Raw genomic sequence first — 22,167 nt, 5'->3', positions numbered from 1 at the left:
ACCATTCCTTTGTGGATGAATTGCAAACTCTTTACTATACTTATTTTCCTAAATTTGTAGCCAGGAGTTGCCAATGACTCAAGGACCAAGCCCTAATGTAGAGGGATTAAGAGAATTATCAGAAGAACACTGTCCCAGATCTTGACACACACCCATAGGCTAACCTTTGTTGTGTTGCAACTTTTAATTGTGCCTGGTCTCTTTTAAAACTTGTTTTAACCTTTTCCTCCTCTGCCTTTCAATCTCAAAGTTGGAAAGGTTTCAGACATCCTCTAGGCCAATGTGATAACAACAACAATACCTAACATTTATATAGTGCCTACTATGTGCCAGGCATTATGTTAAGTGCTTTATAAATAATACTTCATTTGATCCTCACAATCTAGCAACAATTTATCCATCATTTACTAAAAGATGTCCAATAAGGAAGAACTTACAACCTCCTTAAAAAAAATCCAATTCTACTTAGATAAGGCCCTGTCTGATGGTTAGGGTGTTTTATCATTCCATTAGAATGTTAACTCCTTGTGTGTATGGTCTTGGTATCCCCAGACCTTAGCTTGAAAGGGCCAGGGTCTCCTAATGCATCCTGGGCCATCTCCAGTCAATCCTGATGAATATCTGGTCACTGGATCCAGATGGCTCTGAAGGAAAAAGTGAGGCTGGTGACCTTGCACAGCCCTCCGTCACTCAAATCAAAGTCAACTGCAAGTCATGTCATCATTTCCCAGATCCCGATGTCATGGTCCTCTTCCAGAACAAAGGACAAATACAACAACAATGCCTTGCACATAGTAGATGTTTCACTTAAGAAATGGGGGGAGCAGTTTTGTTTCCACAGAGTTGAAAGTATCCTTTTCCTCCCCTCTCTCCCCCCCACCCCCAGCTTTAACAGAATGTAAGTCAAGTGACTAATTAGAACTAGTTCTAATCAGAGCTGTGATCTAGCAGAGACCAGGCTTCTGGTCCCATGAAAGGTTAGAAGCTTGTCCGAATGAGTCAGGGGTTTGCATCTGGCCAGTGAAGAGCCTGGCATGAGATTCGAAGTGGGAGTCAATAAAAGGACTGGCATCCCTCTGATTCCTTGTACTCTCCTGTACTCTGTTGAGGGGATGTACCCATTTGTTCAGACTGAATAAATGTAAAATATAAGTAAAACGTTCCTGGCCTCCCAATGAGTATTGTTTATTCCTAGACAATGTGAGTATTTTTATGACATTTCATAAATGCTTATTGGATTGAATTAAATTAAATTTATGTCAAGCTATAATCTGCCTCACTGTAACATCTACCTATTGCTCTTAGTTCTTCCTTCTGGGACCAGGCAGAACAAAACCTCTCTTCCACAAGATAACCTTTCATATCCTTGAAGGTCACCATGTTGTTCCCTCTAACTATTATCTTATCCAAGCTAGTATCCCTACTTCCATCAACTGAATGCTTATGACATGGTTTCCAGTGTCCCTCATTTCCCCTCTGGACCTTACCACCTTATTCCCCATTTGGGCCCTTTCTAAAATGTGGTGCTTATGGTTGAGTTATGATTCAGATATTTCCACAGAGTTGCCAATTCATACATGTTTTTCTTACTGCTATCCAAGGGATTTAGACAACCAGGTCTAGGCAGGGGCTTTTCCTCCAAAGGAAAATTAATGGAAGGCTAGAGAAAAGCAGTCAACATCTTTTTGTAGTCACTTCTCTAATGTTTCCCATTCATCGTAGATATTCATCTGGGGCTCCTTCATTAATCAGATTATTCAGCCTCATTATTATGCTTGGGGCTAGTTGTAAATGCAGTCTGTGGCCATGAAGCAACAAAAATTATTATATTTTTATTGCAACCTCCCTGAGCACACTTTTCTGTTCTGGATGGCAGAGATTCATAAAACTGTTCTGGCTCCCTGGTGGTATTGTACTGGGAGGGAAGGCACATTAAGGCAAACTCTTCAGCGGGTAATCCAATTAATGTAGGAGGTTATTGTGCTCTATCATAATGCAAAGAAATTTCCTATAGCCTCAAGGGGAAAAAAGAGGACAATCGTAATGCAGTAATGCAGAATTTTTTGATTCCTGTCATTGGGTTCATAGCAGAATAGGCAAATAGCTTAGGCAACTTACCCAAGAGAAATCTAAAGGCAGAATTCCATAGGTAGAACTGGGTTCCATGATAGCTAAGTAAGAAAGGCAAAGAATGAGGATCTGAGACACTTACTTCTGACAATGGAGGTCAAATTATAACAGAGAAGTATGCTGGCCATACCTTCTAGTAGGACCTAGGACCTAGTCTTTTCTCTTGAATGAATGAAAAAGGCTAAACTTGGGCTCTGAGATAAGCACTGAGAATTCTATGGCAAAAAAGCAAGACAGTCCCTGCCCTCAGGGAGCTTATATTCTAATAGGAGAAGACAATATACTTGAGATAAGGGTAGCTAGAGAAAGAAAGATATTTTGGTCTCGAAAGAAACAGGGATGATGATTAGATTCATTTGATAATTGATTGACATATCCTTTCCAGGAATGGTAGTGGTGATTTGGTTTCCAGAACTAGAGGTGAAAAAGAGGGGTGTCAAAGGGTGTGTGTGTGTGTGTGTGTGTGTGTGTGTGTGTGTGTGTGAGTGTATGAGGTTATACTCAAAGAAGCAGAGCACATAGATGATGGGGAGCATGTACTTGGGTCTGAGGTGGGCTAAACATGGTAAACACTCATCAAGCAAAAGGACAGGTCCCCAAAGCCAGAAGGTGGAGGCCAGAGTGCAAGAGATGTAGCTGCCCAGGAAACAGTTCTATCATATTCCTCATAATCACCTTGTCAACATGTGGCTAAGTTGTTCTTAAGACAGGCCTTTGGGTTCTTAAGACTTGAATTCCAAATTTGACTGATATTAAAGTAAACATATAGAGGGCTGGGAAAATTCAGCAAAGAGAAAGATTTGTGGCAAGAAGATAGACAGCTTTTAGTTTGTTTTAAACTTATGGCCCATCTCCAGAGACTGCCCGAGATTTACTTTGCTTTGTACAGTGAAATTTTCAGTGTAGCAGAAAGGAAGAAAGTTAAATAGGTTGCTAGTGTTTGATAAAATAAAGTAATGTTTTATAGGAAAAAATAATTGCTTTTCCTTTGAATTTTGGGGGATTATTTATATGACTATGACTTGCATTTGTGATAATTTTATCTTTCAGAATGATATGGGGCTGGGAAATTGTTGCTCTGTACCTTATTCTCACTGAAAAGGGGGAACGGCTTATGTCAGATTAACTTCAGATTCTTTTCTGACAGGGCTATTAGCCTGATAGGTCACAGAAGGCTATGGATATAGATCTGAATTTCATCAAAGCATTTGACAAAATCTCTCTAGAAAGCTTTGCAGACAAGATGGAAAGGTATGGACAAGAGAATGGCACAGCTGGGTAGATTCAGAGCTTGTTATCCAATCAGACCTCAAGGGGAGAATAATGGATAGATGCCATCTACTGGACATATGACCCTGGGCAAGTAACTTAATCTCTCTTTACCCCGGGCCACTCTTTCTATGAGTTGTACAACAGGTACTGACTTGCATGGATAGACGGAGTTTCTCACTGGAAGGTTCCTACACAGATGAAATCACAAGTTCAGTTTTTAAAAAATCATGTTATCTGATTTATTGAGTCTTTCCTCAATTAACAGGCACCCACTTTGATTCTAATTCTTTGCAGCAACAAATGCTGATATAAATATTTATATTCATCGGGGTATTATGTTCATGGGAATGGGAAGATCTTTTCTATCCATCAATAGGCCTATGTGACCTGCTTTGAGCCAGTCACATCGAAGCCTGAGTCACATGAGCCTAGGTCACAGGAAGCCTAGGTGGGAGGAGCTTGCCAAATGGGTGGAGCAGAAAGGGGTGGAGCAGGAAGTGTGAGTGTAGTGGAGCTGGGAGAGAGAGAGGAAGCAGAGAGAGCAGCTAGCGGGTGAGAGAGGGGCATTTTACCTAAGGGAGCTTGTTTGTGGGAACACCTGACAGAGGGGAGGCTTGAAGATGGTGGTGCCCCCTGCATTGATAATGTGTATAGATTTCTTTATTAGCCATGGTTTCATCTTCAAGGAAGAGAGTCTGTTATATCTTGCAATTCAAACTCGGGAATAAGCCTGCATATTCATAGCAGCCAGTGTGGGTATCCCATCAGCAATGTGGCAAAGGGTTTTTCCCCTTTGTTTTTATCTCTGAGGTAGTGTTAAAGGGTAGTTTAGTGAATGGAATGGGTGTGCTTTTAAATTGTTTTCTGGAATGGTTGAACTGTTAGTGTGCATGTCTTCTCATAGCTCCTATGAAATGACACCTCAGATTTCTTTTAATTTACATTTTTTCTTATTATCAGTGATATGGAGTATTTTTCCTAAGGTTGCCTATACTTTGCATTAATTCATTTGAAAGCTTTCTGTTCATATTGTTTGACTATGCATACTTTGGTTCTATAGGCCATCTCCTTTAAATGTCAATAGAAGTCATTGAGAGTGCCACATAGAGGAATGGGTCTTGTTCTTAGCTATTTGTGTTGATTCCTTATATATAGTAGATATCAGGTCTTTACTAGAGAAATTTTCCTGTAAAAATATTTCCTTGTTAACTGTTTCTCTTCTAAACCTAACTGTGTTGGTTTTTCTTGTATAAAAACTTTTTGAGTTTATGTAATCAAAATTATCCTTTTTTATCTCCTATATCACTTGTTTAGTTAGTTTGTTAGTTTCTCTTCTTGGAAATAATTGGAAAGGTATGTCCTTCCCTACTCTAAATTTTTTAGATATTACCTTTTAAATTTAGGTCATGTATCCATTTAAAGCTTATTGTGGCATGTGGCTTAAGATGCTGGTCTAAAACAAATTTGTGCCTGTTTTCCAGTTTTCCCAGTAATTTTTGTCAAATAGAGAGTCTTTGCCCCAGTAGATGGTGCTAATGGTTTTATTGACTACAGTAGGTTTATGGACTGATGTTCAGTTTCTTTGGAGACTTATTTACCTAATATGTTTCATTTATCAGTTTTTCTGTATTTTTTGATCAGTATCAAATAATTTTGACAATCCCTGCTTTATAAAATAGCTTGAGATCTGGTAATACTAGTATCCCTTCATTTCTATTTCCCTTGAGATCCTTAACTAATTCTCCTCTAGATGAATTTTGCTAATGTTTTTCTAGTTTTATAAAGGAAACCCTTGAAATTGTGACTGGCACAGCACTAAATCTCTAAGGTAATTTAAGGAGTATGGTAATTTAGATTATATTGGCATAGCCAATTATGAGTAATAATAATGATTATGTAATAATATAATCAAATAATGATTATATAGTAAGTAGTAATAATAAATATGAGTAAAATAAGAATAACTTCAATTATTTGTCTTCCTTTATTTCAATAGTCTTTTATAGTTGTAGTCACAGTAATAGATAGCATTTTGATAGTGTTTATCTTCTCCTACTAGAAACTTCTTTTTTTGTAATATGTAGAAAAATTTAAAATATTTGTGAGTTTATTTTGTAAATGAATAATTTATTGAAGTTATTACTTCAATTATCTTAGTTATTCTGTGAAATTCTTTATGTGCCAGCATATATTCATCATATCTATATGCCATCATATCATCTATAATGATAATTTTGTTTCTTCTTTGTTCATATTTATTGCCTCAATTTCATTATCTTGTGCAATCGCTTTATGTAGCCTTTATAAAACTACATCAAATAATAACCACAAAAAGGAATATCTTTGCTTTACCCCTGATCTTATTGGAAAGGCCTCTCATATTTTTCCAACACAGATAATGCTACTTCTTGAATTTAGATAGGTATTATTTACCATATTAACAAACTGCATTTACTGTTATGTTTTTTTAATGTTTTTAGCATAAATGAGTGCTGTGTTTTATGAAAAGCTTTCTTTCTGCATCTCTTGACATAATCATATTATTTTTGTTGTTTTTATTATCAATATGATCTCTTATGTTTATGCTTTTCATTATGTTGAGCCAACCATGCATTCCTGGTATAAATACATTCATTATAGTGAATGATATTTTTAATCTGTTGTTTCTTTTTAAATATTTTATTCAAAATATCTGCATCAATTTTCTACAACTTTGATTCATTAGAGCTTCTATTAGACCATGATTTACAGCCATATAGCTTAACTAGAAGAACGTTGACTTTGAAAAGATGAAATTTTATTTCAAGGAGAAGTCTGGGATCCTTGAAAACACTGTCCACTATCTCCAATATAGCCCAGTGCTTTATTCATCTATAGTGTTATGGTGCCTGGCTAAGATCCATTTTTGAATAAGGAAGCACAATCTAAATGTCCACCTAATTGTATATGAGAGTTTGGAAAACATATGTTCTTCATCCACCTCCTTTTTCCTATGGGAATTCTTAATGTAGATTTTTTTTAGAAGGCTCTACATTTCTTAGGGGTTCTTAAGCAGGGGTCAAGACCCCCAAAAGCTCCATGGTCAGATTTCAGGTGGTTTATGAACTTGAGTAGGGAAAAAGTACAGCTTAATTTTCATTAACTTTTGGTTTCCTCTGTACCCTATGTATTTTATTTTATGTATACAAAAACATTATTCTGAGGAGCCTATAGGTTCACCAGACTCAACCTCTCCTCTATAATATTCCAGGGTTTGATGAAATCAGGACCATGATATCCACAAACAGGAGTATCTGGAGAACCTTATTATTAATACGAAATATAGTAGTGGTGGTGGTGGTGATGGTGGTAGTGAAAGTAATAGTAGTAGGAATAGGGATAGGAAAAGGAGAGAGAGGAGGAGCAGGAGGAGGAGGAGGAGTAATAGCACATGTATATTGCTTTAAGGTTTGGAAAGCACTTTACATTTGTTAACTCATTTGATTACTTTGCAATTTGGAATCTCTATTGGGCATCTTCCTTTATAGCAGCAAACACCTTTGGGGAACATACAATTCCGCAAAACCCACCAATCAACTGTGCCTGACAATGAAAGCAATATTTCACATCCATCGCCCCCTACCTCTGTAATGAAATGATGTTTGTATATTCTTGATATCAACAATCTGAGAAGTTAATAGATGTTGGTGCTTCTTTGGTAACTGAATCATGATTTGAATCAGACAAGGTCTCTCTGATGATGTTTGTAATTTCTGTTTGTATTTGCCTTGAAGTTCAAGGGGCTAATCTTTTCACTCTGAACTAAGTGAATGATATATGTATGTTTTATTAAACTGAGATTATTAACTCCTTAAAGTTCCTTTCCTTAGAAAAGCAGATCAAAGAACCTGTGTTAGCAGCCTTCTATGTGCTGGTTGTTGGTGGTCTTACACAGCCACGGTAACTGCTAGCAACATTGTTGCTACAGGAACTCATAGAGTCTCAAAGAAGGAGTCAGGGGAGCTGGCCCCCATAGATCAAGCATTCCATTCAACTTAGCCCCTCAAACGTGGTAAGGAATTAGAATAGTTGTTCTTCCTGGCTCCTAGTTTCTTTCCCAACAGCCTCCAAAAACAGTGTCAGAAGTACAAGAATTCTGGGATGGTCTACTTGAACCTTGTCCCCCTAAAAGCATTATCTGGGCTGGGATCCTATGACACCAGGGCTGCAATGAAATGCTATTTCTTGTTGCCTTTAGGTACATGATGAAATTAACTTCTCCAATTCCTTCTTTCATCTCTCTAAGGAAAAATTATTAGCTGCCTCTCCTATTTAGCTGCAACTTCATTACGTCTTCTGGTTTCTTGAATAGCAAAACTGTCTATATGGATGTGATTCAGTTACTTTAGTCACATATCCACTTCAAGGTCATTGGACAACAGTTGCAAATTTAAGGTACTGATAAGGTGGATAATCTAAAACCTGTGTGAATCTGCCCTCCTTTTGTCCATCATTGCTGTAGAGGTGGGAAATACTCTGGATAAGGGCTATTTTCTTTTTTAATCTGGTTCATAGGTTGCTGTAGCCTACCTTTGATAATGAGCCTCTCCCTATAGAGCAAGGCTGGTCCTCTGAAAACAGAAACAATCTTGACCAGGATTGTAAGCAAAGTCTTTTTATGAAAGGTTTTCTCCCTTATCGAATGAGATAATATTTGTAAAGCCCTTAGCATAGTACCTGGCACATATTAGGTAGTTAACAAATCTTTATTCTCTTTTTTTCCCATTAAAAAAAAAACCCTCTCTGATATCTCATTGCATTTTAGGAAAGACCCTGTGTTCTCTAAAGATATATCAGCATAGACAACCTCTGACCAATTCTAGGATGGCAGCCTTTAGCTTTATTATATTTTCTTTTAATGTTATGATTTCTAATTATTTCTGTAGGGGATCAAGAATTCAAGTTTCTCCTCTAAGATTCCCTTATACTAATATTAGTAAGCAAGTTATCATTCCATTTAATCCCCAGAGAGTTCAATTAAATTTGCTTCCTCTGAACCAGATAGTAGTTATAATAAATTACAAAGTGAACGTGAATCAAAACTGGTTTTGCATTATTCTGGGTGGCATCTGCTGGTGCAAAATTTCTGTAACTCAGTTGAGAGCCAATTCTCTATGCCAATGATTCTTAATCACTTTACACTGGTAACACATTCTTCTTATTTGTTTGATTTCATGGCATCTAAAGGTGGTCTCATGCATCTATCCTCCCTGACATCTCTACCACCACCCCTCCATCTCTTTTCCAAAGTGCTATATGGCATAAACTTGGGTTTTTGTCTTATGTTATTGATGTATTTTGGTGTTATATCATGTTTCTTTCTAAATATATCTCTCTCCACTTTCCTACCTTGTCAGCTATAACTGAGATTTTAAAATAAAGATGGAAAAAAGGCAATTCCGCAAAACCCACCAATCAACTGTGCCTGACAATGCAGGCAATATTTCACATCCATCGCCCCCACCTCTGTAATGGAATGATGTTAGTATGTTGTTTTCTCACTCTTCAACTTTTGGGGATGAAGCTTGGTCATTACAATCATAAAACATTCAGTTTTACTTTTTCCCCCCTTTGTCCCTATTGTTCTCTCCTTGTTACAGACACGGGGCATATGGGTTTTCTAGTTCTGTGTATTTCACCGTGTATCTATCTGTTCATAGGGATAATGATAGGGATTGCATCTGTGATTTCGAGAGGTAAGAAACTCCTGGATGAGGCAAATCCCTCTACTAATGAAGGGGGACACCTTATCTGCCACCTATATCGTTCAGTGCTCGGAACATTAATAAATTAAGTGATTGGCCCAGGGTCAAACAGGCAGTAGTTTCCAGATGTGGGCTTCAAACCCGCATCTTCCCGCATATGAGGCCAGCTCACTATCTGCTACACCATCAGTTCATAGGGTTTTTTTTTCTTTGTTTTTAATGAAAGAGAATTAAAATCAGTTCATTTACTTAAGAATTTCATAATGCCCCCCTTGAAATCATGGAGCCATGTTATGGATATTGATCCAAATGGGGAGAGGACACTTCTCAGTGCTTAGTCTCATTTTACCAGCTTCTGTGCTACTTTATATTCCAGTGAAAACAGAAGCATACCTTGGGCTTTTCCACTTAACTCAAAGTCTCTTCCAGAGCCTCTCTTAAATATTCCTTTCTTCCCAAGGTGATTAATGGGCTCATAGAGTTCTCCAAGGAATACCTACCAACTGACTTCCCTCAAGATGCCCTCAGATCCTTTAATTGCATTCTTCCAGCAATCTGGCTTTCCATCCAATTTCACTTGTATACAGACAAGCTTCCCTAAGGCTAGGAGCTTTAATGAATTTTAAAATATGTCTTTTTGGTCAGTTGACCAGCAATTTTTTTTTTCTTCTGGTGAAGAATATCAGTTTGTGGTTTTGGGTGTTTTTTTTCCTGCATGGCTCACACTCAGATTTGTTTTTCTGTAACATTTGATATTTATTTTTTACATTCTCCATATATTCACTTCAGAGAGTCTCTGGCCTTTTCAGATTATTTACCTCATGGCTTTTTCCTCTGTAATATAGCCTTTTCAGGATGTCATTTCCAGGACTCACCGTCTTCTCTTCCTTATGCTGTTTCCATTCTCTTTAAAGATTATCACAGCTTTATGGGCGGGAAAATTTTGCTAACTAGGAAAATTGATTTCATGAAACATATGGCATCATAATTAAATTCAATAGAAACTAAGAGATTGGATTGCTCTGAAGATGGGGTGGGTAGAGTTCTCTTTTCTATGAGCTCCATGTTTTATTGATGCAGTTTGGGGATGGTTAAGTAAGCACACCCTTGTTTATTTATGCCCATCTTTATCACTTACATTGAACTTTAGTTCTAACTTTCCAATGTATCATTATAGGCCGGGTCTTTAATGAAAATCCAAAATAATATTGGATAGCTCTAAATTTGACTTGAAATGACCCTTCCAGACTTAAAGCTAAAATGCATATCTAGCTGTTATTTTTTTTAAATTTTAGCAATTCCTTGATAAGAAATCAACAAGCTTTTATTAAGCTGCTACTACATGTCTCATGGCAGATGCTTGATTCTAGGTGAGTACATGACTACAAGAAAGACTTTTTCTTCCTTTGTTTCCCCACCCCCCCTCCCTTTTTTGTGCCCTACTAATGCTGCTGAATCTTGGCAAGCAACATTTTATTTACCCATATACCAAACATAGGGATGTGTGGGATGCTCTGACTTTTTCTTTTTTTCAATTCTGGCTTAAAGTGTTTCACTTGAATTAGAACCATTATAATGTCTAGTATGCTATAGATACACAGTGAAATGGATAATATACCAGTACCACTATGGTCCTATTTTTCATCAAGTTATTTAACAGTGATTATCTTTGACTGCAGGAGACAATCAAAACAGTACTTTTCACTAATGTCTCCATTTCTAACCTTCCCCAATCCCCCACCCCCATTCTCCTTTAATATTTGACTTCCTTTCCTACTTTTAAGGGTTCTCCTCACTTAACGTTTTCCTTTTTATCTTGTTTGTTTAGCTTATGGAAAGGCCACAACTTTCTCTTATAAATATACACATGTATTTGTAAGATATATATGTATGCATATATATGTATATGTATATATACACACGTGTCTATATGTATCAGTCAATAAGCAGTTATTAAGCACTTAAAGTATGCCAGGAATTGTGCTAACCTCTGGGGTTATAAAGAAGAGCAAAAACAGTTCTTGATTTTAAGAAGCTCACACTCTGAGAATATACCTATAAGATATATACAGGAGTTTGAGATGTGGCCTTGGCTGCTGGGGGATCAAGAAAGACTTCCTACAGAAGGTGGAATTTGACGTATCTCTTAAAGGAAGCCAGATAGATGTGAAGGGTGAGCAGGCAGGGAAGACTTGTAATGAGTAGAGAGATGGAGTATTACTTGAGAGAAACAGCAACTATGCTAGTGTAACAGGTTTGTAGAGCGTATGGAAAGGAGTAAGTGTAAGAAGACTGGAAAGGTAGGAAGGGACCAGGTTATGAAGAGCTTTCAGTGCCAAACAGGAGAAAAACAAGAGTCCATTAAAAAGAGAGAGCAAGTTAGGGAGTATACGGGATCTTTCTTAGTTTTGCATCATCCTTAGTAGGTGACCCTAAGGAGGACATGTAGTTTTTCTGCTTCAGTTTAACAATCTGCAAGATAAGGATAATTCTGTTTTTATTCTGGAAATGTTAATGGGGTTGAACCTAGATTCATATTCAAGCTAGTGCCACTTATCATTTACATGGCCTCGTACTGATCATTTAATCTCTCTGGTTCTCAATTTCTTCATCTGAAAATAAAGAAATTGGATTCAGATTATCCCTATGGTCCCTTTCACATATAACTCCAATGATCCTATGAATAATACATTATATATAATATATATATATATATATATACATATACGTATTCTAACAAATAAGCACAGAAGAATTTCTTTTAACTTTGAGGGAAAACTATATTGTTTAAAACTTTTTTATGTCAGACGCAATCCATTTAGGTTTTACATACAGACTATATTCAGAAAAGACTCAAAAAAAAAAAACCCAAAACCCACCACCTCCTCACTCCCTTGCTTTGACTGCTTTCTAATTAGTTGGCTTGTCCTGAATAAGCAAATGCTTTAAGAGCATTAATTTTCCCCTACTAATACATTATGATACTTTTCAGGAAAGCTAATAATTTTCCTGTCTAAATGTTTAAAATATTAGGAATTGCCATGAATGTTAGAATGATAAAATAAATGGATGTTAAAATTAGCCCCATAACTAGAGACCATTGGTTCTTTGGGGGATTCATTGCCTGCAATTTTGCTGTGATACCTAGCAAATGTCACTGACCGGAAGTGAAATAGTTCTTCCATTCAATGTCCTGCATCCAGGCCTCAGTTTGCTGAGAAAATAGGGCTCTTGGTTTTAATTTTAGCTTTCATTTTGCCTTAAGTAATACATTTGGCTTAGAAGGTAATTGCATAGATTTTTAAATAACTCTTGTAAGTTCTTCAGCTATAGATAGCACATGGACTATCACATCTGAATGGATAATTTTTTCTGTGTTATTTTAATGTTCTCCACTAGCTGGGTTGGGCTGCAGTGATCTTCAACCGGCATTGTCTCTACCAGCCTGGCATTACTAGACACATCCACATCTAATTTAGCATAATTCATATAGATATCCTTAGGCAGACATTGGAGATGCTCTTTTAAGGTCTTTCACCCAGGAAGAACTGCCTTTGATTGCAAAGTGTGGGTGCACTGGAGAAGACTCAGATTTCAGTTCATTTGTCAGTCTAGCAAGGTATAAGATAATGGTTTTCAGTGACTTTTCCAGTCTTAAAGCTGAGACAAGTATATAGAATAGACATACTGTTTTGAGGATTTAGAGAAAGATGTGAAATCAATAGAATGGGTGGAAAACAGGGACAAATGCAGAATTATCCAACAGGGAGTAACAAATCAATGACCTCTCATGCCAGAGTATGCAGGATGGTTGCATGTCTATGTAGTACCTGAGGCCTTCACCTCACTTAGAAGCTCTAAGAAAATACATCCCAAGTTCAGTTCATTCTATTGTGGCAGCACTCATTCAAAAACACACATTATGAATCCCACCAATATGTTTACTTTTACCAGTCATCCAAAAGACACATTACGTCAGAGCAAAAAACATTTAATAAATACATTAAAAAAATAAACTAAAACAAAGCAAGATGGGACCCCAGGACAAAAATATGGCGCACGATCTCACCGATTATCATCATGCTAGTAAAAAGAGAGAATACTTTGGAATGGGAACATTTATCATCATCATCATCGTCATCATCATTCACTAATATTTATATAGTGTTTACAATGTGCCAAAGGCTGACAACTATGTGCAATTCCGCCTCACTTAAATCTAACTGACGAGCAAGTCAAGATATCCATCCCTTCATGTCATCGGGGCTCTTAGAAACAAAGGACAAACAACAACTATGTGCCAGACACCATGCTAAGTACTTCACCATTACTGTCTTGTTTGATTCTCACAACAACCCTGGAAGGTAAGCACTATTATTATCCCCATTTTATAGATGAGGAAACTCAGGCAAACATTAAGTGACTTGCTTGGCATCGCCTGGCTAGTGAGTGTCTCAGGCTGGTTTTGAACTCGGGTCTTCTTGATTCTAGGCACAGAACACTACCCACTGCACCACTTATGCAGGATACATACTTAGGGAGCTCCCGTAGCCAGGGAACATGCATGCAGGGGGCACACACAAGGAACCCACGTGGCCAGGGCACAAACATGGAGGGGCAGCTGATCCTCTTGATACTGATAATGTGCAGGAGCTCTACTGAGCTCTTGATTTCCTTTTGCAAAGTGATCATGGTGCTCTCTGCTACAAGTGGCATCTCTACTTTCTCTTGAGAACATTGTCTCCACTGGGTCCCATCTTCTGCAGCAGATTGCCCCCCTCTATTATCTCTACTGTCTCACTAATTTTTAATAACTCTCTACGTATTGGTTGCTTACCTACTGCCTACAAATATGTTCCTGTTTCCCCATCTTCAAAAACCCTCACTTATTCCATCCATTCGTCAAAGTTAGAAGGGGACAGTGGGAAGAGCACTGTTCTTGGCATGATGGGACCTGAGTTTAAATCTTGCCACTTGCATGACTTTGGCTGAGTCATTTAATCTTCATCAGAAAAATGAGGGAGTTGGTCTAAATGACCTTTAAACTTTATTTCATATGTAGATCTATCATTCTATCAAATAAATGTTATTTTCCATAGATTTTTGGTTCTGGGCCCAGTATCATTTAGCTTAATAAATTTATCAGTGACTAAGCATTTTTATAAATGAATTAAGAGTATGCTCATTAAGTTTCTGCCTGTGTTTACCTTTCCACTGAGACCCAGAATACTAGGGGGATAGAATCTAAGAAAACAAAAACAGAATAAAAACTGGTCATCAGGGGTTAGAGGAGGGTCAGAAATCAACACAATGAATTTAAGGTATGGACAAATGCAGGTTAGTCCCACTCGGGAGCCGCAAAGCACAGTCACCTCCATTGTTTAGAAAAACCTAAATCGATTTAAGATGGACAGGGACCTTTGAGTAGCAGTGGTAATATGGGACAAAAGTCAGAAGCTCTGCCCATCTACATTCAGAGTCCAAAGTTCAAGCAATTTGCACGGCCCGGGTTGTTGCCACCAGGTACTGAAATTGCTTTTGCTGAGGAGGCATCTTCTTACCCAGGGAGTGTTAGGGGGTAGTATCTTTTGTTCAAGGGCTGCTCTTTGGTGAGATTTTTCAAGACCAGCATGCCTCAGTGGCTTATCTATACATTTGCAGCCTTTTTTGGTCATCAGGTTTACCACACCCAGATGATTAAGGGTCATTTGATGGCTGTGGAGACCGATTTTTCTTGATTTCTCACTTTCTTCCATCGGAAAATCCACCATTCCTGACTAGGTTAGGGAGGGTGAAACATATCAGTGTCCATCACATCCTTGGCATTTGGGGCTTGGGACCTGTAAATTACCTCAAAACTTTAATAAACTTCAAAAAGGAGTGCTTAGCAACATTATAGCCCAGAATTTGCTAACAGCCCAGAGCTTATAACTCTTTGCTGGGCCTGGTTTTGCAAAAATCTCTTTGGCATAGGATAAATACAAAAAACAACTTACCTGCTTTTGAAATATTGTTTGTACTTATTGGATTATATTACATTGACAAATAGGTGATACAGTGGATGGAGTGCCGGACCTTGAGACAGGAAGACCTGAGTTCAAATGTGACCTCGGATAACTTAATAACTGTGTGGTGCTACTTAAGGCACTTAACTTCTTTCTGCCTTATTTTCCTCCTCTGTAAAATGAGGTTAATAATAGCACCCATCTCCCAGAGGTGTTGTGAGGTAAAATGAGAATACCTGTAAAGCATTTTGCAAACCTTAAAGTGTATAATAAATTCTATTTTATTATCACGGAATTGTATGATATTCTGGGATACCTAGGTGGTACTGTGGATAGAACACTGGGCTTGGAGTCAGGAAGTCGTTAGTTCAAATCTGGCCTCAGACACTTACTAGCTGTGTGACCCCGGGCAAATCACTTAGCTCTTATTTGCCTCAATTTTTTATCTGTAAAATGGAGACACCCTGGGGAAGGAAACAGCAAACCATTCCAGTATCTTTACCAAGAAAACCCCACAGACAAAAGTCCACGGGGTCACACAGAGTCAGACATGACTGAACAACTGGACAACAACAACACGATGTTCTAGGAATATACTTCAAACCAAACAATGAAGTTGCACTGTGAAAACATGACTGAGGGAAGCATGAATGAGTGAATTCATGAATTTATTAATGAATGCATGAAGTAGCTAATGAAATCATTTCCCCTATGAAGAGGAGAAACATGGACTCGATGCAGCAACTTAACCTGCTTTCCTGATTTCCCACTTTTTGATGGCCTTTCCTCAGTGCAAGGGATAGAGCCCCGGCTCCTCTCAAACTGAAGCCAGACTTTTCCTCCTTTAAATCATCCTTCAAACTGGAAAAATGGCTAAGAGTTTGCCCTTCAAAAGGCTTTGAGATGTCAACAAAGCTGTAATTCAGCAGATTAGGTGTTGTCAATAGTGAGTTAACTAGATGTCACCACTGTATTACTCAGATATATAGTAGTAACTGTCAACTAGCTTGAAAGAAACATTTGAAAAAGGTCCATCAGAATTCAGGTGATCAACCCCTCTTTGTCTAAGGCCTGACTGTACACACAGGCAGTATCTATTCAACGAGAATGAAAAAAAATATCCAGACATACTGGCTATTTGGTGTCATATCAGTAATAAAACAACAGTAGAAATAACTAACTCCACTCAGATCATGCTTACCAAAGTAATTATTGATTTTTGACTTGTAAAATGGTGGCATTTAATGATTATTCATATTTACAAAGGAAAGCATTCACTTATATGAGGAACATGAGCAAAAATAAAACTGGAATCCAATAAGTGCTTTATCCCTGGAATAAAGATGGCACCAGTAGAAAAATAACTTACTCCAGGGCTTCATTAAGAATGTGCACCACTGTGCCTACCTATGTACACAGCCACAATTTAAAAGAGAAAAATCATGGAGATGTCTATCTACTACGAGTATTTCTTTAATGAAACTGAAAGGCTCAATCATGTGGAAATAGGCAAACCGATTTCATCTTTACCCAGTGTTGGTTTAGTCTCTGGTTCAGGAATGGCTATTGCTGCCTTATTGGCTACTAGTTGGAGAGGATGGACAGAATAACTGGTTCTCAGAGTAGAAGGGAGCCTCAGAGGACATCTAGGCCAATCCATACTAGTTCAAGAATCTCCTCTAGTTTACCTGACACATAGCCATGCGCCTTTTCTTGAAGACTTCTGGAGGCAGCTAAGTAGCACAGGGGCATCTGGGTAGAGCAGTGGATAGTGCTGGGCCTGGAGTCAGAAAGTTCAAATCTAAATTTGAGTTCCAATCTAACTTCAGACACTAGCTGGTTGACCCTGGGCAAGTCACTTAATGTCTGTTTAATGTAGTTTCCTCAATTATTAGATGAGAATAGCGACAGCACCTACCTCACAGATTTGTTGTGAGGATCAAATGAGATAATATTTGTAAATCACTTATCACGGCTCCCTTTCTCTTTCCTTAGTAAGGGGAAATGCATTAGTTCCCAAGGTATCCCATTCCACATTTGGATGGCTCTAATTGTTAGCAAGATTCAAAGGCAATGGCATTCTCCCCTTTGGAACTTCCATTCATTTCTTCTAGTTGTGTCCTGTGGGTCCAAAGCAGAACAAGTTTACTCCTTCCACATGACACTCGTTAGCTACTTGGAGACAGATTTCATGTCTTCTCTTATCCAAGCTAACTATCCCAAGTTCTTCAGTCAGCCTTCATTTGTCAGGAATTTGAGACCCTTGCTATGCTTCTCTAGGTGCTCTCTAGCCTATCAGTCTTCTTAAAATGTAGCACTCAGAACCGAATACAATATTCTGGATGTGGTCCGACCAGAGTAACATAGACTTTCCTAGTGCTAGACGCTTGGATTCTTTGATGGATCCATGGGCCTATTGGCATAGCTCCTATTTCAATGATGCGAATGGCAACTTATTCATGCTTTCTTTTCCTGTAAGACATCCCTAGCCTCTTACAAGAAGTTTGCTTAATATCCTGGGAGCCTTCCCCAAATTTCCTGCCATTTCATGAACACTATTGGAGTTTATATGCTGTTCAGCCATTCTCCTTCACTTTTACCACAAGCTCACTTTATTTCCTGGTTACATGTTTCTCCAATAATATCCTTTTTTCCTGCTTCTCTTTCATAGACATTCATTGGTAAAATTTTTGCTTATCGGGGTTCCTCTCTTCATGTGGCCAAGGATGGCATTTATGTTTTTGGTGCCCTATCACACTGCTGACATATATTGAGCTTTTAACCTAGTAAAGCTTCCAAATCATTTTCAGAAAATTGCTGTCTAGCCATACCTCCCCTATCTGGTATTTGTGAAGTTGACACATGAAGTAGAGGAGGTGAATGTAGCGATAAAAATTTAATGTAAACTTGTCTAAGTTACTTCTTTGTTAAACAAATATTGTGTAACTATAATGCCTTTAAGTGCTATGGTAAACACTATGTCCAGAATACTTAAAAGAAATGTTAAGTCCTAATCAAGAGATATTTATACAATCATAGATGTAGATCTGAAAGGAGCCTTAGAGACCGTCTAGTCTAACACTTAACATTTTGCAGATGAAGAGGCCAAGGTCATCAAGTTCTTTTTTCTTCTCCTTCTGATGTGACATAAAATTTTTAAGTCATTATTGTATTTTGTTTTAACATAACAGATATTTCTTAAGGAAAAGCCCTCAACAAGCTTGCTGCTTCCCTCCATCTCATATTCCCTGAAAATAGTTATACAAACCCTCCTACTAGTGTGATTCTGATTGGTAAGTACAAGAGTCACTTTTTACTTTTGTAGTTAATTGATAATTAACAGAAAGGAAGGATATACCATTCAGTTTTTTAATAAAAGAGTGTCAACATTAACCCATGGTATTTAAAGATATGTGAGCAGAATGCTACAGTGGACAGAGTTAGCCTTGGAGCATGGAAAACCAGGCTCTAATACATATTAAATGTAGCCTCATGGGAAAGTAACTTACCCTTTCCATGCCCCAGGAAATTCTCTAGGTTGCAAACTAATGGGTAATCTACATTGGTGGAGGTACTGCTACGTTCAGAATTCCTTACCTTAATGAAATTATGTCTGGACCAGAAGGGAAAATAAATAATAAGTTCAAGAGATATTATCATATCAAAATATTAGAACCAAAAATCTTGGCAAAAACATTTTTTTGGCATTAGGAAAATAAAACCATTAACCCAACAATAATAAACTATTCAAATACTTTGATCTCTTACTTTCTAGCACAATTCATTTCAAAGGAATATTTTTAAAACTATTTCAGTTTTGAAGCAAACCAAGTTTTCTCATATAAATTTATACAATTGATTTCCAATGCAGAGCTAGTCTCTGGGTTCCTTTCTATCCAGGTTTGTAGTTATATCAAGAACTAGGAATTTATGATTCATCTCCCAAATGACAATATAGAAAAAAGACAACTGGACATGAATGCTTAACCAACAATGGATCATGATTGCAGTGGTCAAGACTAATGTGGAGGCAGAATATTGGTAAAAGCATCATTACATCTAAAAACAACGATGTTTTCATTCAGATATTAACTCACTTTCTTAATAACATGTAACTACTACTACAATTGGCTGGGAGTTCTAAGATGCAGAAGAATTTCCTGAGTTCCCCAGTGATTCAAAACTTTTGTTCATGTAGGTCAAAGTCCATGCTAAAAATAATAATAATTATTATTTATAATACTATAAGTTATAGCTACTAGATCATTTATTTTAAGAAACATTTAAGTTGAAGAAGATTCTAGCACAACTATAGGATTGAAATAGAAATAATAATAATAATACTTAACATAGTGCCTAGCACATAGCAAGCACCACATGAACATTTTCTCTCCAAGTCCCTCTAAATATAGATGAAACCCGGTGCACAAAAGCAACCCATAAGATACAAATCTGTGCAAAAGACAGTCTGAGCATGAGTCAGTCATATAGGGAAAGAGGCAGCCTGTTCTTCAGGAAATCCACAAGGTGGACAAGGAGAAGGATACCATGGTGACTGGACTCTGTAGGTGGTGATTTGGAAAAGGACTGCAGAGAGAGGCCAGTGTGATGTATGCACATTGTGTGTACATTGTTTTATGCCTTTTGACTAAATTCAATATTATAGAGGTTCATAGTATCTAATGGTAGACAAGAATCATCATCGACCTCCAAAGCAGAGAGCAATGAGAAAATTAGATGGGTTTGCATGGCATCAAGAGCCATAGAAGGAAAGCCATGGGACTAAATAGCTGTAATCTTAAAAAGGGCCCAGTGTTTTAATCATCTGGCTTTCAGGAAGGTTCTAGGTCAAGAATAATATTAGTTCTCTCTTCTGCAAGGGTCTTCTGGTGGTTAGGGAATTGGTCAGTAATCTGTTTATATGTACTACTGATTCAGGACAAGTGAGACAAGACAGAGCACCTGAGGAGAAGTCCAGCTATGCTCTCTCAAGTCCATCCTAAAACCCATTGGCCAACTGACCCATTAATATTGCCCCATTTTGAGTACTAAATCTTTGCCTATAAAATGTTAGGATTGTATATGACTGTTCCATGACCTTAACTAAGCTATAGGCTATGCCATTTAGTGAGCCCAGCATAAATTTAGATTCCTGAAACTTTCACAAAATTATTTTTTGGTCTTTCATCAGGGCCTCTCTTCTATTATTGGTGTCACGTTTAAGGTTATAGGACAAGGGGAAGTTGGGGACAAATTTATGAGAACGCATCCATTCTATAAGAACCTGAGAGAGCTAAAGAACAGTCTAGAGCTAAAGAACAGTCTAGTGCAGGATTTCTTAACTCTTTTATGTGTCACAGACCCAGCTGGCCGTCATAGACCACTGTGTACCACTTTTCAGAATAATGTTTTAAAGCACATAAAATAAAAACATAGAATTATAAAGGAAAGCAAGAATATTGAGATACAGTTTATTTGTTTTTAGTTCATGGATCCCAGATTAAGAATTTTGATCTAGTGCATTATGCGATGGGATAAAGAGGTGGGGGATGCAGGGCATTCAGAAATTTGCCTTTTTTCCACAAGAATCTACCCAATTGAAAAGTCTGTAAAAGGTTCCTATTTTTGTGGAACTGAGCCTAACTTTAACTCTATAGGGAGAAAATTATACTAGTTCTCCATTGCTGTCTACTTCCACAAACCCTTCTAAGCAAAATTTGGTTCCATAGCTATAAAAAATTGGGGAGTAAAGCAAAGAGTTTAATATTCAAGAAGTTAAGAGAAGAAGATTTTATGTTTTTGTCTGATTGCAGGTCATATTTATCAGGGGAATCTAAGAACCTTTATTGAGCCAATTTGGCTATAGGCTAGGCTCAAGAATAAAATCCTCTGAGAAACAACATGATTATCAAAAGAGATCTGGTCTGCTTATTTATTCCAAGTCCTTACATTTTACACATCAATGACATTTTTTTTCAGCTGCTTAGCTGAGTAAAAAGTGGCATGTGACTGAATTGACTCTCCTTAAATACCAATTGATATAGAGAAAATCCGTGGTGGCTTGGTGGCACAGTGGATAGGGTACTTAATCTGGAGTCAGGAAGACTTCATCTTCCTGAGTTCAAATCTGGCCTCAGACACTTACTAGCTGTGTGACTGTGGGACAGTTACTTAACTCTGTTTGCCTCATTCTCCTTATCTATAAAATGAGCTGGAGAAGGAAACGGCAAACCATTTGCCAAGAAAACCTCAAATGCGGTCACAAAGAGTCGGGCACATCTGAAACAACTAAACAACCACAAAATGGAGGAAATTGGCAACCTCTAAACTAGCCAAAGAGATCATAGATCCATTCAGAGTGAATGACTTATTCAAAGAAGGCAGCTGGGGCAATGCAATATGCTACCACTGGTGGGCAGAGGAGTCACTCAGAATCAGGAAGATTATGTGTGTATATACATATGTGTGTGTGTGTGTGCATACACGTATGTATATATATATGTGTGTGTGTATGTATATACATATATTATAACTTAGCAAAAAAGTCTTTTCTCTTTAAATAATTTTTTATTTTTCCCAATTACATGTTAAAACAATATATAACATTCATTTTTTTTCAGATTTTGATTCTTTCCCTTCCTCCCACTCTTTTCTCCTCCCTAAGACGACAAGCAATTTGATATAGGTTGTACGTGTACAATCATGCAAAACATATTTCCATATTAGTTATATCACGAAAGAAAACACAAATTTTAAAAAAAACATGAAAAAGGAAAGTGAAAAATAGTATGCTTCTATCTGCATTTAGACTCCATCGGTTCCTTCTCTGGAGGTGGATAACATTTTTCATCATAAGTTGCTCAGAATTGTCTTAGATCACTGTGTGACTGAGAATAGCCAAGTCACTCACATATGATCATCATGCAATATTGCTGTTACTGTATACAATATTCTCCTGGTTCCGCTCACTTCAGTTCATTTAAGTCTTTCCAGGTTTTTCTGAGAGTATCCTGCTC

This window comes from Trichosurus vulpecula, chromosome 1 (assembly GCF_011100635.1).
Source record: "Trichosurus vulpecula isolate mTriVul1 chromosome 1, mTriVul1.pri, whole genome shotgun sequence".
NCBI lineage: Eukaryota > Metazoa > Chordata > Mammalia > Diprotodontia > Phalangeridae > Trichosurus > Trichosurus vulpecula.
The sequence above is the reverse complement of the archived record's forward strand: the minus strand, read 5'-3'. Positions refer to the sequence as shown.